Source organism: Rattus norvegicus, chromosome 4 (genome assembly GCF_036323735.1).
Source record: "Rattus norvegicus strain BN/NHsdMcwi chromosome 4, GRCr8, whole genome shotgun sequence".
Lineage (NCBI taxonomy): Eukaryota > Metazoa > Chordata > Mammalia > Rodentia > Muridae > Rattus > Rattus norvegicus.
In genome coordinates this window covers 135,794,500-135,812,889 of record NC_086022.1, presented here as the reverse complement: position 1 = coordinate 135,812,889, position 18,390 = coordinate 135,794,500, and positions in this window count along the sequence as shown.

Sequence of the window (18,390 nt, the reverse complement as noted above, 5' to 3'; positions counted from 1 at the left end):
AAGCAACAGAAACCAAGACTACATGGCACCATCGGAGCCCAATTCTCCCATCAAAACAAACATGGAATATCCAAACACACCAGAAAAGCAAGATCTAGTTTCAAAATCATTTTTGATCATGATGCTGGAGGACTTCAAGAAAGACGTGAAGAACTCCCTTAGAGAACAAGTAGAAGCCTACAGAGAGGAATCGCAAAAATGCCTGAAAGAATTCCAGGAAAACATAAATAAACAAGTAGAAGCCCATAGAGAGGAGACACAAAAATCCCTGAAAGAATTCCAGGAAAACATAAATAAACAAGTAGAAGCCCATAGAGAGGAGACACAAAAATCCCTGAAAGAATTCCAGGAAAACACAATCAAACAGTTGAAGGAATTAAAAATGGAAATAGAAGCAATCAAGAAAGAACACATGGAAACAACCCTGGATATAGAAAACCAAAAGAAGAGACAAGGAGCTGTAGATACAAGCTTCACCAACAGAATACAAGAGATGGAAGAGAGAATCTCAGGAGCAGAAGATTCCATAGAAATCATTGACTCAACTGTCAAAGATAATGTAAAGCAGAAAAAGCTACTGGTCCAAAACATACAGGAAATCCAGGACTCAATGAGAAGATCAAACCTAAGGATAATAGGTATAGAAGAGAGTGAAGACTCCCAGCTCAAAGGACCAGTAAATATCTTCAACAAAATCATAGAAGAAAACTTCCCTAACCTAAAAAAAGAGATACCCATAGACATACAAGAAGCCTACAGAACTCCAAATAGATTGGACCAGAAAAGAAACACCTCCTGTCACATAATTGTCAAAACACCAAACGCACAAAATAAAGAAAGAATATTAAAAGCAGTAAGGGAAAAAGGTCAAGTAACATATAAAGGGAGACCTATCAGAATCACACCAGACTTCTCGCCAGAAACTATGAAGGCCAGAAGATCCTGGACTGATGTTATACAGACCCTAAGAGAACACAAATGCCAGCCCAGGTTACTGTATCCAGCAAAACTCTCAATTAACATTGATGGAGAAACCAAGATATTCCATGACAAAACAAAATTTACACAATATCTTTCTACAAATCCAGCACTACAAAGGATAATAAATGGTAAAGCCCAACATAAGGAGGCAAGCTATACCCTAGAAGAAGCAAGAAACTAATCGTCTTGGCAACAAAACAAAGAGAATGAAAGTACACAAACATAACCTCACATCCAAATATGAATATAACGGGAAGCAATAATCACTATTCCTTAATATCTCTCAATATCAATGGCCTCAACTCCCCAATAAAAAGACATAGATTAACAAACTGGATACGCAACGAGGACCCTGCATTCTGCTGCCTACAGGAAACACACCTCAGAGACAAAGACAGACACGACCTCAGAGTGAAAGGCTGGAAAACAACTTTCCAAGCAAATGGTCAGAAGAGGCAAGCTGGAGTAGCCATTCTAATATCAAATAAAATCAATTTCCAACTAAAAGTCATCAAAAATATAAGGAAGGACACTTCATATTCATCAAAGGAAAAATCCACCAAGATGAACTCTCAATCCTAAATATCTATGCCCCAAATACAAGGGCACCTACATACGTAAAAGAAACCTTACTAAAGCTCAAAACACACATTGCACCTCACACAATAATAGTGGGAGATTTCAACACCCCACTTTCATCAATGGACAGATCATGGAAACAAAAATTAAACAGTGATGTCGACAGACTAAGAGAAGTCATGAGCCAAATGGACTTAACAGATATTTATAGAACATTCTATCCTAAAGCAAAAGGATATACCTTCTTCTCAGCTCCTCATGGTACTTTCTCCAAAATTGACCATATAATTGGTCAAAAAACGGGCCTCAACAGGTACAGAAAGATAGAAATAATCCCATGCGTGCTATCGGACCACCACGGCCTAAAACTGGTCTTCAATAACAATAAGGGAAGAATGCCCACATATACGTGGAAATTGAACAATGCTCTACTCAATGATAACCTGGTCAAGGAAGAAATAAAGAAAGAAATTAAAAACTTTTTAGAATTTAATGAAAATGAAGGTACAACATACCCAAACTTATGGGACACAATGAAAGCTGTGCTAAGAGGAAAACTCATAGCGCTGAGTGCCTGCACAAAGAAACAGGAAAGAGCATATGTCAGCAGCTTGACAGCACACCTAAAAGCTCTAGAACAAAAAGAAGCAAATACGCCCAGGAGGAGTAGAAGACAGGAAATAATCAAAATCAGAGCTGAAATCAACCAAGTAGAAACAAAAAGACCATAGAAAGAATCAACAGAACCAAAAGTTGGTTCTTTGAGAAAATCAACAAGATAGATAAACCCTTAGCCAGACTAACGAGAGGACACAGAGAGTGCATCCAAATTAACAAAATCAGAAATGAAAAGGGAGACATAACTACAGATTCAGAGGAAATTCAAAAAATCATCAGATCTTACTATAAAAACCTATATTCAAAAAAACTTGAAAATCTTCAGGAAATGGACAATTTCCTAGACAGATACCAGGTATCGAAGTTAAATCAGGAACAGATAAACCAGTTAAACAACCCCATAACTCCTAAGGAAATAGAAGCAGTCATTAAAGGTCTCCCAACCAAAAAGAGCTCAGGTCCAGACGGGTTTAGTGCAGAATTCTATCAAACCTTCATAGAAGACCTCATACCAATATTATCCAAACTATTCCACAAAATTGAAACAGATGGAGCCCTACCGAATTGCTTCTACTAAGCCACAATTACTCTTATACCTAAACCACACAAAGACACAACAAAGAAAGAGAACTTCAGACCAATTTCCCTTATGAATATCGATGCAAAAATACTCAATAAAATTCTGGCAAACCGAATTCAAGAGCACATCAAAACAATCATCCACCATGATCAAGTAGGCTTCATCCCAGGCATGCAGGGATGGTTTAATATACGGAAAACCATCAACGTGATCCATTATATAAACAAACTGAAAGAACAAAACCACATGATCATTTCATTAGATGCTGAGAAAGCATTTGACAAAATTCAACACCCCTTCATGATAAAAGTCCTGGAAAAAATAGGAATTCAAGGCCCATACCTAAACATAGTAAAAGCCATATACAGCAAACCAGTTGCTAACATTAAACTAAATGGAGAGAAACTTGAAGCAATCCCACTAAAATCAGGGACTAGACAAGGCTGCCCACTCTCTCCCTACTTATTCAATATAGTTCTTGAAGTTCTAGCCAGAGCAATCAGACAACAAAAGGAGATCAAGGGGATACAGATCGGAAAAGAAGAGGTCAAAATATCACTATTTGCAGATGACATGATAGTATATTTAAGTGATCCCAAAAGTTCCACCAGAGAACTACTAAAGCTGATAAACAACTTCAGCAAAGTGGCTGGATATAAAATTAACTCAAATAAATCTGTTGCCTTCCTCTATACAAAAGAGAAACAAGCCGAGAAAGAAATTAGGGAAACGACACCCTTCATAATAGACCCAAATAATATAAAGTACCTCGGTGTGACTTTAACAAAGCAAGTAAAAGATCTGTACAATAAGAACTTCAAGACACTGAGGAAAGAAATTGAAGAAGACCTCAGAAGATGGAAAGATCTGCCATGCTCATGGATTGGCAGGATTAATATAGTAAAAATGGCCATTTTACCAAAAGCGATCTACAGATTCAATGCAATCCCCATCAAAATACCAATCCAATTCTTCAAAGAGTTAGACAGAACAATTTGCAAATTCATCTGGAATAACAAAAAACCCAGGATAGCTAAAGCTATCCTCAACAATAAAGGACTTCAGGGGGAATCACTATCCCTGAACTCAAGCAGTATTACAGAGCAATAGTGATAAAAACTGCATGGTATTGGTACAGAGACAGACAGATAGACCAATGGAATAGAATTGAAGACCCAGAAATGAACCCACACACCTATGGTCACTTGATTTTTGACAAAGGAGCCAAAACCATCCAATGGAAAAAAGATAGCATTTTCAGCAAATGGTGCTGGTTCAACTGGAGGGCAACATGTAGAAGAATGCAGATCAATCCATGCTTATCACCCTGTACAAAGCTTAAGTCCAAGTGGATCAAGGACCTCCACATCAAACCAGACACACTCAAACTAATAGAAGAAAAACTAGGGAAGCATCTGGAACACATGGGCACTGGAAAAAATTTCCTGAACAAAACACCAATGGCTTATGCTCTAAGATCAAGAATCGACAAATGGGATCTCATAAAACTGCAAAGCTTCTGTAAGGCAAAGGACACTGTGGTTAGGACAAAACGGCAACCAACAGATTGGGAAAAGATCTTTACCAATCCTACAACAGATAGAGGCCTTATATCCAAAATATACAAAGAACTCAAGAAGTTAGACCGCAGGGAAACAAATAACCCTATTAAAAATGGGGTTCAGAGCTAAACAAAGAATTCACAGCTGAGGAATGCCGAATGGCTGAGAAACACCTAAAGAAATGTTCAACATCTTTAGTCATAAGGGAAATGCAAATCAAAACAACCCTGAGATTTCACCTCACACCAGTGAGAATGGCTAAGATCAAAAACTCAGGTGACAGCAGATGCTGGCGAGGATGTGGAGAAAGAGGAACACTCCTCCATTGTTGGTGGGATTGCAGACTGGTAAAACCATTCTGGAAATCAGTCTGGAGGTTCCTCAGAAAATTGGACATTGAACTGCCTGAGGATCCAGCTATACCTCTCTTGGGCATATACCCAAAAGATGCCTCAACATATAAAAGAGACACGTGCTCCACTATGTTCATCGCATATATATATATATTATTTATAATAGTCAGAAAATGGAAAGAACCCAGATGCCCTTCAACAGAGGAATGGATACAGAAAATGTGGTACATCTACACAATGGAATATTACTCAGCTATCAAAGACAACGACTTTATGAAATTCGTAGGCAAATGGTTGGAACTGGAAAATATCATCCTGAGTGAGCTAACCCAGTCACAGAAGGACATACATGGTATGCACTCATTGATAAGTGGCTATTAGCCCAAATGCTTGAATTACCCTAGATGCCTAGAACAAATGAAACTCAAGACGGATGATCAAAATGTGAATGCTTCACTCCTTCTTTAAATGAGGAAAAAGAATACCCTTGGCAGGGAAGGGAGAGGCAAAGATTAAAACAGAGACTGAAGGAACACCCATTCAGAGCCTGCCCCACATGTGGCCCATACATATACAGCCACCCAATTAGACAAGATGGATGAAGCAAAGAAATGCAGACATACAGGAGCCGGATGTAGATCGCTCCTGAGAGACACAGCCAGAATACAGCAAATACAGAGGCGAATGCCAGCAGCAAACCACTGAACTGCGAATAGGTCCCCTGTTGAAGGAATCAGAGAAAGAACTGGAAGAGCTTGAAGGGGCTCGAGACCCCAAAAGTACAACAATGCCAAGCAACCAGAGCTTCCAGGGACTAAGCCACTACCTAAAGACTATACATGGACTGACCCTGGACTCTGACCCCATAGGTAGCAATGAATATCCTAGTAAGAGCACCAGTGGAAGGGGAAGCCCTGGGTCCTGCTAAGACTGAACCCCCAGTGAACTAGACTATGGGGGGAGGGCGGCAATGGGGGAAGGGTTGGGAGGGGAACACCCATAAGGAAGGGGAGGGGGGAGGGGAATGTTTGTCCGGAAACCGGGAAAGGGAATAACACTTGAAATGTATATAAGAAATACTCAAGTTAATAAAAAAAAAGAAGAAATACTTAAGTTAATAAAAAAAAACTGTAAGCCAGCCCCGATTAAATGTTTGCCGTTATAAGAGCTGCCATGGTCACGGTGTCTCTTCATAGCAATAGAAGCCCTAATTAAAAAACATGCTTATCCCACCCATTCCATGGAAATACCAGCTTCTACCATCTCTCAGTTCTCTAACATCAGGCTGCAACAGTGCCCCACATCCTATTGATACATAGCTCTCTATGACACCATATTAGAGGGACGAGCCAAGCTCACATCTTTGCATCTCCAACAAGGCTCCAGTTTCTACTGATGACCCAAGAGCAACAAGTGAGAAGCTACTGATTTGTACAACAAAAGTCTATTGAACTGAATATGTGGGCATCTGATGGTATGCAACTCCCGGGTGCATGGGAGTGACTCACACACCTCTTCAAGCATCTTCTATATGAAATGCTTTTCACTGAGGACAGCGCAGTCCCTCCTCTCTTTGTGGACTGCGCAAACTATAGGTATTCTCCGTGGAGAATACCAACTGAGAAAGGGAACGTGTATCTATACTGAATGTGTTCATCTTTACTTTGTTGCCTTCCGCAAAATAATGCAGTTTAAAAAGTATTTGCACGATGTATGTATGGCACTAGGTATTATAACTGCTGTAAAGAAGACAAAATAAAAGCATGTGTCATTTTATGTAAGGGACATGAGTATCTAAAAATTCTGGTCTCCAAGAATCCTGAAATTAACTCTGTGCACATACCAAAGGATGTCTGTATTAATTGCAAGAACTCAATAAGTAGACTCTGAGCCTTCAGAGATGCTGAGTAGCAGGTCTTTTTCTGAATCCATATAATTAATTCGTTGTATGAGTGCTGCAGCAGCCCATGACTACCTGCAGATGGCAGAATATCCTAGCATAAATGCCATCTTCTCCATTGATTCCACTTACAGAACAACGAACGACCTGCCCTTGGGGTTCTGGAAAATACAGTGTATTAAGAAACAGTAATAGGAAACACTTTAAAGGACAATAGGTAAAATGTTCAAAAGGAGGAACGTTTCTAGTAACCCTGCCACTTACCCAACAGACCCTGGGAAAGTAATGTTTACAATAATGTTTATTATTAACAGGAATTAAGGACCTCCCACCAGATTATGTTTTAGTGCCTTTAGGTGAGTTCTGCTTCTGCTAATGTTCACAACAGGACTGAAATGTCACTTCTCATTCCTGCTCAGTAGTCTAAGGGTCAAAGCTATCCCCTACTCCCACCTTCGAGTTCTGTTTTTGCTTGTCATAACAACTTTGCTGTCATAATTTTCTACATATGACCATGTACAATGAAATTGTCCCCCTCCTACCCCTACCTGCATCCTCTCCCTCCTCCTTGCCACCACCACCCCATTCACACTTGCTGCTTTCTATAATTTTCAGGGGAGTTGTCATGAGTTAAACTGTGGCCTTCAGAAAGACAGTTTAGTGACCCGATCCTCAGTACCAGTGTCCTGAGAGGACAGGACCTTTGCAAATGTAACTAAGATTCTAGCTGAGGCCACCCTGCATTGTCCCATCAGTGCCCGAGTCCAATGGCAGATGTCCTTATGAGAAGTACACACGAGAAGGACTAGCAGAAGAGCAGAAGAACAGATTATGACAGACACAGAGATGGGAGTCATGGAGGCAAGTGGAGTCCTCGGAGTCTCCAAACCTTGATGAGGCAGGAGAGGGTTCTTCCCTGGAGTCTCTGGAGAGAGGGGACCCAGCTAACCATGTGACTTGGATCTTCTGACACAAAATACTGAGTGAGCAGATTGGGGTTGTTAGAAGACTCAGAGTTCAGGGTAACCTGTAATAATGGCCTTAGGAAATGAATCCATTTTGTGATTAAAAATGAAAGCTGAAGTTTAATGAGGCCTTAGTGAGTGCAAGCCGTGTCCTGTGCACGTACATTCTCACTCCTCATAAGTAACAGTTTTACATGTGTGTGTCCATGCTTGTGTGTGTGTTGTGTGTGTGTGTGTGTGTGTGTGTGTGTGTGTGTGTGTGTCACAGTTCATGTAGAAGACATGCAAGAATCAGTGTTCCCCTTCCTCAGTGAGAGTCCTGGGAATCAAACTCCGATCCCCAGGATTAGATCTCACACACGATCTCAACTCACCAGGCCAGGATCCCTATTTTTCAAGTCAAAGCACTGAAGTCTACAGAGGTCACACAACTCCAATCTGGAGACTAAGTCTATATGTCTTTGACTCCAATCTTCAGTCTGTCCACTTCCTTTGAAGACCTCTTAAAATATTACTAGGAAATAAAGGATATTCCTGAGTTGTCATACGCCTCGGGGTATAACTTTTTAGTGAAGGAAGAAGTAACACAATCAGATGGAATTGTTGTTCTTAGCAATATTGCTTTAATACAAGAATCATAAGATAACCGTATCGGAGGGCTGAGGACATCACTTTGTAATAGAGTACTTTCTGAGCATGTGTAAAATCTTGGGTCCAATCCCTGCAACCACATGAAGAAAACAAAGATGACTTAGGGAAGAAAAATAAAACCTTCATAAAGGAGAGCATATTCAAATTCAACCTCATAATTTTTTAGATGTTAGGACATTTGTTTTTTGTTTGTTTATTTGTTTACATAAGAAGTTTTCTCCTGATTCCCCTTTAAAATCCATATTCCTCAATGTGTACTAGCTTGTCCCATATAAAGCTTTATTTGAGTGCTTCTTTCAAACCCAACCTACTGAATAAGAATTTCTGCATTTATACCTGACTAGATCTCAGACATAGGAACAGAGACACAAACACTTGGAGGGCTTGTGTCTCCCCACTCTGCCCAGCCATGGTGCCACTTCACTGCAGACATGGAAATGTTCAGTCATTTTTTTCTGCAAGTGTCAACATTAACACTTGGTGAGTTTCTAACTTTGGACATTAAAACTCTTTGAGTGTCACTGGTGTGCCCTGTTCGTGCTAAGAGAAGGGGGGGTGGCAAAGTAGTGTGATTTAAGCACACAAAGGACAAGTCAGAACTTCTTAAAATTCCTCCTGAATGTGAAGTAATGCTGAAACATTTCTGCCTCTTCATTTTATGTGTGTGCCTCTGTCTGACTGTGTGTGTGTGTGTGTGTGTGTGTGTGTGTGTGTGTGTGTGTGTGTGTGTGTACCTGCATGAAAATACGTGGAGGCCAGAAGTAAATTGCAGGAGTGTTCAATCTTGCCTTTTAGGGTAGGCTCTTTCACTGGGACACAGGGCTCAGCAATTTTGCTAGACTGGTTGTCTACTAGACCCAGGGTTTCTCCTATCTTACCTCCCATACCCTGCTTTTTGCATGGGTCCTGAAATTTGAACCTAGGTCCTTGTGCTTGTTCAGCAAGCACTTTGCTAACTGGACCATTTCCTCAACATCCACCTCTTCAGTGTTGTATTAAGACTTGCTTTTGAGGATAAGCATCTTGTGAAGCACTTGCCTTCACCATCATATGATTGTCTTCTGTGACAGGAACAAACAAACCTGGGGGAAATGTCTTGTCTAGATCACCCTCCCTCTTCTCACTGACTTCCAAGTGCCTGATGTCTTTCTACAGAGTCTGGAGTTAAGTCACCAACATATAGAGCATCATTTTTCTCCTAACTCTTTCTCTGAGTTCCCCTTCCTTCCCTTTTGCCAAAGGAGTGCAGTTTAATTCATGGCAGTTAGACCCATTCATTATGGTATTTCAATCTACTGTTCTAGGGGAGGTTTTAAATTACAGCCTATATGTAGTGAGGGGCACATCATAAACAGTCTCAGGGGAAAAAACCTTTAAGCTGACCCTGCTACTGTCATTAAGGCTACGGTTCTTTTGTAATTACACAAAATATATGTATAAGGAATCTGCACTATAGTAAAGGTTTTCTAAAAGCTATTAGATCCTCATAACATGGTCAGCTAGCCATACCTTGAAGACTGAAGTCATTCTTCCAATCTTACAATCCTGTTTATGAGACAAACCCTAGACACAGGTTAAAAGAATTAATCAATGGCCCTTGCTTCTGTGCAATTTAAAACTCATTTTCTGTGTAACTTAAATCCTCTACAGGAGAAACCTTGACATTAAAATACTTACCTGACCACCAGTCTCCTGAAATACTCAGTTGTTCTTAACCCACCGAGGCATTTGCAATTAGCTAGACCACTAACAACAACCTGAAAACTGGTTTGAGTGACCAGCCTCTGACCTAATTGCTCACACCTCAAGATGCTTCAGTGAGAAGAGGAGAAGATGCAAAAAGTCTGTGCATCAGCACAGTCCATCAGCTTCTCAACGAGGCTTACTTGGCCACAATTGGAAATATCATAGTAGTCATTCATTTTGGCAAACCACGAATCTCTTTCTTGGTCATGTTCTCACATGTCATTGGCTGTCTCCTCCGGGTGAAGTCATCTGCTACATAACGGATTCTCAGACTCCTCCACATTTGCACTCAAGGTGGGAGGGCTAATAATGACTCCTCGGGCGCCCATTGGTATCATGACACAAGTTAATAAGAATTGCAGGTCATCAGTTAGCAACTGTTCTTGTGTTGGGCATTGTTTCTGACATGTAGATACGACCCTTCAGATTACAGAGAAACCTAGAAGATGATGGAGACCTAATATATTGAAAAACCCTCTTCCTTTGCCTTCATTCGTCTCTGTTATACTTTTATCCTCTGATAATCTGCACTTATGACGTTATAAGAATAGTCACATAGCTGCTTTGCAAAAGAAAGATCCACAGGAAACAATCTAAGGTGAAAAGTTTAAAAGCGTACAAGCAACTTCCAGTTAGCAAAAGACAAAACACAGAACAGTTTAGTTTGTGATACTGTATCATTTCTCAGTGAGTGAGAAAGGTTGTCTCCAGCTACCCCTGTGGCATGATCTCTTCCAGGTATCATTTCAAGGGCCCACTGGTATTTTCAATATTCTCTATCTTTGACTTGAAAAAGTCAGCTGGATCCTCTCCACTCTTAGGAGCCCAGGTATCATAGTTGCTCCTTGGGAGATGAACAATGTCTGGCAACATCTTGTGTTGATCTATACAAAATAGTTTAAAATGTCTTCTCTTTCAATCCCACTTCTAAGGAAGTAGTAAGTACCTTCTTGTCATAGTACTGAAAGAAAATGACAGTATTCACTGGTATATGTTTGGCATGGTATAAAAGATAAAGCACTATGTAATGTAACCTGTTATCTTTGAGGCACTGAGTTAATCTAAGCTTGATTTAAAATAAAAGTTAAGGTAGAGCTTCCATACCATCTGTTTGTGGTACAGCTTTATGTTCCTACCCATAAATTTTCTCCATAAAATTTCTCTTCCCAAACAGACAAAAAGATGAGGCCAGGGAAGACAGAGTCTGCAGCCTGATTCTGTTCCAAGGGTGATAAGACAGTGTCTTCTGATGGAGTCTCTTTGTCATTAAAGTCTTTATCCAATGTCAGCCACTGAATATTAGGGTGACTAGCAGAAAGTCTCCCTGTTCCATTTAAAGCAGGTTTCTAGCTACTCTTTCATTTAAAACTGTTAGACATAGTAATTTAAGTTCTGGAAGCCTAGCAAGAAAGGAACATTGTTAAAGACATTGGTGTGGAGCATCAATTCTAAAACAGCTTGATCATCAAGGGTTTTCCCCCTCCTTCACTCTGATCATCAATTTCATTTCTAAGTTGGCAGGTGCATTTTCTTCCTTTTCAATGGCTGCTTCTCTCTGATAAGTGTGCACACACCGTTGTTTAATAGAATGGTTTGTTGGCCATTTGTGTAAGAGCTGAAAACACTGTGGTGAATGCAAGCTACTTATTTTTAGATTTGAGGCTCAAGTCTGACTGTGATTTCAGATAATCACTGTGACCGACTGACATTAGGGTCTGCTGTCTGTCAGACCAACAGTTCTCTTGTAAGATTAAGGAGAGACCGTCTGGAGATAGCGCATCTGAGAAGTGGCTTTATGACCCTTACCAAGCCACCTTCTTGTCTTTACTCCTAAAAGTCTGGACTTGAGGGACACATCTGTAAGCTAGCCTTGCAGAAGTGGCATCTTGTGTGTTTGGAGAAGTGATATCATTTCAAAACAGAGTTTAACACGAATGCTGCCCAAATTATGAATGATGGTAAATTCTCAACAAATCAAAAGTTTTCTAAAGCCCTCATTCGGGTATATTTTTCCCTGGTCATCTGAGTATCTTAGAAGTTCTACTACATCTCTGGATCAAATGGAAACATTCTTTGTTTCATTTTGGCAAGCAACCCCACCTGTGAGGAGAGCTCAAATGAACACCATCTTTTCTAGGTATGAAATAACTGAATGGACTGTGAGGATGTGGAGTATCATAAAAGAAACGATCTTTTGGGCATCTGTCTTGTCTGTGGTCCCTCATGCTGCCTCTCTCTGCTTCCTGACTGTCATGTGACAAACAGCATTTCTCTGCCATGTGCTTTCATCGTGACGCTCCCACTATGGGTCACAAGAGCTTGTTGACCATGCTGTGAACCTTCTGATACAAGTGTAATTATCTTGGCTGCCCTTGACCTCATGTTTAACACATTCTCTTTTCTCTCTTTAGCATTTCAAATGAATTGGTGGCCTTTAGAGCAGGCTCTTCGTATCTCTCAGTTTTTTCTGTTTAATACTCTTCTCTGTAGGCTTTGATTTCACTACTCTTGACTCCTCTTAATGAACATTTCTCCATGGATAGAGCAATTGCAGGAAACAAAGCACACACTCTGACTTTCCTGTCAGCAATAGTTGCCTGCATGTAAAACAGCAGCAGTGAGTGACAGCAGGAACTGTATGGGTAACTGCCCTCAGTCCTGGCACCAGTATAAACCCAGGGGCATTTGGCCACAATGTGCTTGCTATCACAGCACACTTCCCTGATCTCCTGGCTTGTGGGATCAATGCCTTTTATTTTGGGGAGGCTTAAGTCAAAATGATTCTTATTGGTAATGGGTTTGCAAGTCACCTGTTTCCCTATGCCATTGGAGAACATGTGGAAAGCCTGTGACAACCCCGAGATGGAAACATGCATGCAGTTCTGACCCTAGAGCAGCCCAGATGCATACAATAGTTCATGTATCAAATGGAATCTGGGGTCTCACAGGAAAATGATAGGGTATCCTTTACCAAAGCAAGCTTAGGTGAGGATTTCAGTTACTTACCTTTGAGGAGTCTAGTCCTTTTAAATACCAGATTGTCAATATGTAAACTATCGTTGTTTGCATGGACTAACCACTCTCCACTCAACCATGGCCCCCTGATCCAGAGACCGCTCACAGATGCTGGGGTCTTTTCTTCCCCTTCTGATGATATCATCCTAGTCTTGTGAATATTACAGTTTCCAGATTTTTCTTTCTGACTTCCAATCTTCTACAGTAACCTACCTCAAAAGTGAAGCTATGCACTTGTTAATTTGCTTCTGCTATGAAGAGAAGGATGCATGTTCTGGGTATCATCAGTCAGCCACCATGAATTCCTTATTTCCTTTAAGGTAAGAGGATTCCAAAGGATAAGTAGTATGGTTATCAAGGGGAAGAGGCATCAACTCTACGTTGGAAATTAGAAAAGAAAGGCTCTGGAACATTTTTATCATCCTTAGATACTACTTTAGGCTATAGTGCTAATAAATCTCTTTGTTCATCTGTGAATTTCTGGGTTTCTGGGTATCTTTAGCTCTCACAGGAAAACAATGAATCCAGAATGGATGATCATCCTTCATCCAGGAAGAACTCACTGTTACATGGAATCCAAAAGAAAGCCAACTTGTCTTACTCACTGGCCTCATATGCATTTTATATAACTATATAAAGAAAAGAGAAGAGAGAGAATTAAACAAGCTCCATCTGTAGCCTTGTGTGCCTTCTGATGCAGAAGCATCATTGTTAGGTGGTATCTAAGAATACCTTCCTCTCGTTTTCGAGAGTGAAATATGATTGCTGCTTTCTTGAGAAAGCCACTCTACCCTCCATCCTTCTGCCACACTATACAGATTCATTTTGGTGTTTCTTAACATAACTGTTCCTTTAACACTCATTTCACAGAAAAAGATTATAAGTCAGGTCAAGGTAAAGGCCTCACATAGCCTTGCTCATTTTTCTACAGTGACACATTCTGAGAATGAGCTGAAAAATGCCTAAAGTGAGGATATTTATTAATGACATGACTCAGAAAGTGGAAAACTGAGACAAAATAAGTGAAACTTCTGTTCCCAGGGCAACCAGTGAGGTCTGATAAGCACATCCTGGGTGAAAGATACCAAATTAGCAGCATGGGTGTTAGACTGCTGTGGAGGTCCCAGGAATAGTTGAATCTATGTTCCAGAAATGTTTAATGTTGCATTTTAAGCTTATTTTGCAATCATGGGTGATGATGACCCATCCTACCTATATCACAGAAGGACCAGTAACATCTGCCATTTACCCAGCCTTGAGTTAATAGTACACATTTAGAATGAAGTACAAAGAGGGTCCTCAGGTAGAAACCTGGATCAAATGTTTCTCCCTCGTAGATAGAAAATGAGCAGTGCTCATAGGAAGCTGGGAAATAAACACTGTCATATGTATATAACTTGATAGAAGGCAAAAGGGGGCCAGGAGATGGTACAGTAGAAAAATGCTTGCCTTGCCAGCAGGAGAGCCTGAGTTTGATCCAAGAAGCTGAGTGTGGTAGTGCACTTCGAATCCCAACCCTGGGGAGGTAGACACATGTGTCCCTGGAGTTCAATAGCTAGCCAGCTTAGTCTAATTGGTGAATTCCAGTCCAATAAAAGATGCTGTCTCAAAAAATAAGGTAGATTGTACCTCCAAAGAAGAATGCCTGAGGTGTCCTCCGAACTCAACATGTACATGCAACACCCACATCCTCTCTCTCTCTCTCTCTCCCCCCCCTCTTTCCTTGCCACTTCTTTCTCCCTCCCAGTCTCTCTCAAAATAAAAAAATAAAACCAGAAATAATAAATGAAATACAGTAATAAATACTTTCAGACATGTTAAAATAAGTATTAATAGGACAACTTGTGTGTGCGTGGCTTGTGATTTTTCAGAGAACTTGAGCCCCTTCCCGATCAGGTAATCACGAGTTGACTTTAGGGCAGCAGAGAGCCTCAGTCAGAGCTGTTGCTGATTTTCATACAGCAGAAAGATAAAGGCTGATACCCAATTTCCTCCTCAACCTTAGGCCTTAAACATAGAACACCATTGGATTTTTATTGCAACCCTCAAATGATTTTATTTTGTTCTCTTTTATAGAAAGATCAGCCAATTGCTCATCCATAGGGCTGTACAAGGTAGCATGTAACCTACCTGAGAATTTCTGTCCCCACATGGTCATCACAAGTCCATAAGAATAATAAAAATATCCGTAGCAGCTTCATGAACATAAAACCCAACTAGAAACACACATTCATCTACAGATAAATACATTAGATTTTTAAAAATATAACACCCTTGACTATGCAGAATGTATGTCCTAAATAAATTACCAAAATATTTTCCAAACCAGTACTAATGCTTTACAGCCCCAATAGCTACACCAAGAGTTCTGAAAATCCGTTATCACTTATCAACACTTAGTGCTCATTCTCCGCCATGCTAGTGGACATACCTGGTTTTGGGCTCAACTTGTATTTTCAGGAATGAATACTGGTTTTGAATATTTTTTCTGGGTTTGTAGTCATTACAGCTATACAAAAGCTGTCTTTATCTTATGACATTCTAGGAAATCCTTATACTCCTGACCATGACTCTCTTCTCAGAACAGGTTCTGGGAACTCTTTGTTCTATCTACTACTTTCTGTGCTCTTTTCCCCCAAAGCATTGGGGCAAATGCTTGAGGTTTTTAGCTTAATTCCAATATATGTGTATGTATTCATACATCTATTATGATTTTTATTCCAATATAATATCTTTTATATTCTTTGAGAATATGTTACAATGTATTTTGACTATCTTCAACCCATACTCTTCCCTACAACTCCTTCAATATCCAACCCAACCTATCCTCAACTTGTGTCCTCTTTTGAGTTATTATTCAAGTCCTGTTTGCGCTACCCATAAACTCATGGATATCCCACTAGAGCATGCTCTACCTAATAAAGGCTGCACTCATAATGAAAATGGACTCTCCCTCCCCTAGAAGCCACCCATTGTCCATATCTTCAGCTAAAGGAGGGTCTCAACAACTCCTCCCCACTTAGTGTTGCCTGGATCAATCTTTTACAAGTAGCTAAGGTTACTATGAGTCATGAGTGCATAATTCCCATCGTGTCTGGAACAAACAACTTTGCTTCAGTCCTCCTGGACCTCTAGGTCCTACATTCTTTCTGTCCCCCTCTTCTTCCATAGACCCTGAGATTCTGGAAAATTGATACAATATAGAAGTTCAATGAGAGCACATCACAGACATTTTTTCTTTACACTGTGACCAGTTGTTTGTTCATTAACCATCATATACTCCACAAAGAAACTTCTTTGATGATATCTGAGGGCAGCAATAGGCCATGGGTAGGGACAGTTTGATGCTATGTTAACTTAGTGAAATAACAGTAGGAGGTTCACCTCTGGGGCCTATGAGCTCCCTAAGCATGGGTTTTTAAACTATATTTGCAGTTGCAGGCATGCATTAATTTCTATGAACAACCATTAAATCCAGTCTGTAGTTATTTATTACCCACACAGCATTTGTGACTCTACTATACATATGGCATATCTTGCCATGTATATCAATATTGTAACTCACCCAGGTAAGGCTTTGTTTGACATTTCCCCCAGCAGCATGCATAGCATCTTCTACTACTGTGAGAGCTAACCTCTCACAGCAGGTAGGAGCTTCCTGTCATCACCAACTTACTTTCTTCATACCCTGTGAACAAGATATGTGAAGGTTTTAGCAATGGGATCTTGACATCGAGTTTGGTGGGTGACTGAGAGCAGTAACAATAGCATGTATTGTTATGGACATCTCCAGGACATCCCTGTTCAACCAATCAGGAGTTAAGTATCTCATATGTGGCATGGGGCCTTTTATTTGGCAACCTGTAGCTTCTGGAAGGAGCATTATTCTCTGTGTGAGGTAACTTCAATTAAAGGCTTTTATATGAACATTAATATATATTGCTTACATGGAGACTTTAACTCACAGTTACAAAATATTTACTAATTGTATACTAAGACATCAATCCATGTGCTGTATAAGTGTATTGATTGCTGTGTAGGAGAAATAAAGAAAAACAGAGTGAGACATATCATTGTCTGAATATAGGAAAGCCAGACATGGCAGTGCATGCCTAGACTCTCAACAGGAAGCTGGGGAAGAAGGATTGTGACTTCAAGGCCAGCCTGAGATATGTAGCAAGATACTGTCTCAGAAAAAAAAATAAAAAAAGAAAGGGAAGCAATCTTAAACACATTCAGAAAAGTATCACTCACTGTTTCACTGTTTTCCAAGACCATTTCCAGTACCATTTGTGGAAATGAGCATCATGTCAAACTGATTTCAAATATTTATGTTTATACCCCGAAATTAGATCTGCTCTCAACCATCATCAAGGAAACTTCTTTTTGCAGTGGGCAGAGATTAGTACAGAGACTCACAACTAACTGACCAAAGGTCAGCCCTAAATTTTACATGTTTAGCGTCCCCATCAAGGTTCAGCTGATTTCACAGAAGATGGGTCAGAAAGAAGATGAGTCAGAGGTTGGGTAAGATTGTTTTGAAACAATGTCTTCTGGACATGAAATAGTCATTGTACTCATAAATTCACTGAAGCTACGGTTTCTTACACAAGACCTGCCCTGCACAATATTAAACCATGACTATTGCATCATGCCTGAAGGTGGATTTCAGAAGGCCCCACTCATAGGGACTATCTGCAGTCTTGGGGAGGGCATGTTATTATCATCTTCAGTGGTATAGCCAACAATAAGTTGCTATCTCAGTAGAACACTGCTTGCTGGGAATAAGAAAGCCTTCATCCTTAGTGAGATGATAGGAGAGGGTAGTGAAGGCTGCACACTCAGTCTACCCATCTATGAAATATCAAACACTTAAAAACAGGATATTCCCTCCATATCGATAATTTGGTTTAAAAATTAAATTAATCATGAACAACAAAAGCAACAACTTAGTTGATAGTTGATGTAACAAAATTAGTATGATTCAAAAATAGAAATCCAGATAACCACAGAAGGGATTCTCTGAAAATTTATAATTAAAAGATAATGGAGAGAGGAATGTAAAATATAATTCAGTGTTTTAGAAAATAGAACCAGCAGAATATTTATAGACCACCATGAATCCTATGAAAGATAGTATATAATTTTATTAATTTCTTCCAAAGTTTGTGACCAAAGTCCCTAATCCATCATCCACTTAATGAGCTATGTTCAGCCTAGCATAGTGCTTTCTTGATGTATGGCTGAAAGCGGGTCTTTTTTGTCCAGCCACTGAGCTATAAACTTCACAGATACAGGCATCAAGACCAGCATAATCTTTTGTCAAACTTGTCCCTCAGGATTTGTATGTTGATCATAGATAAAAGTAGAACCAAAAAAAATAAACACACTGTGCTCATTAACCCTCCTATGATTATGATGTCACAGTAACCCGCAGATC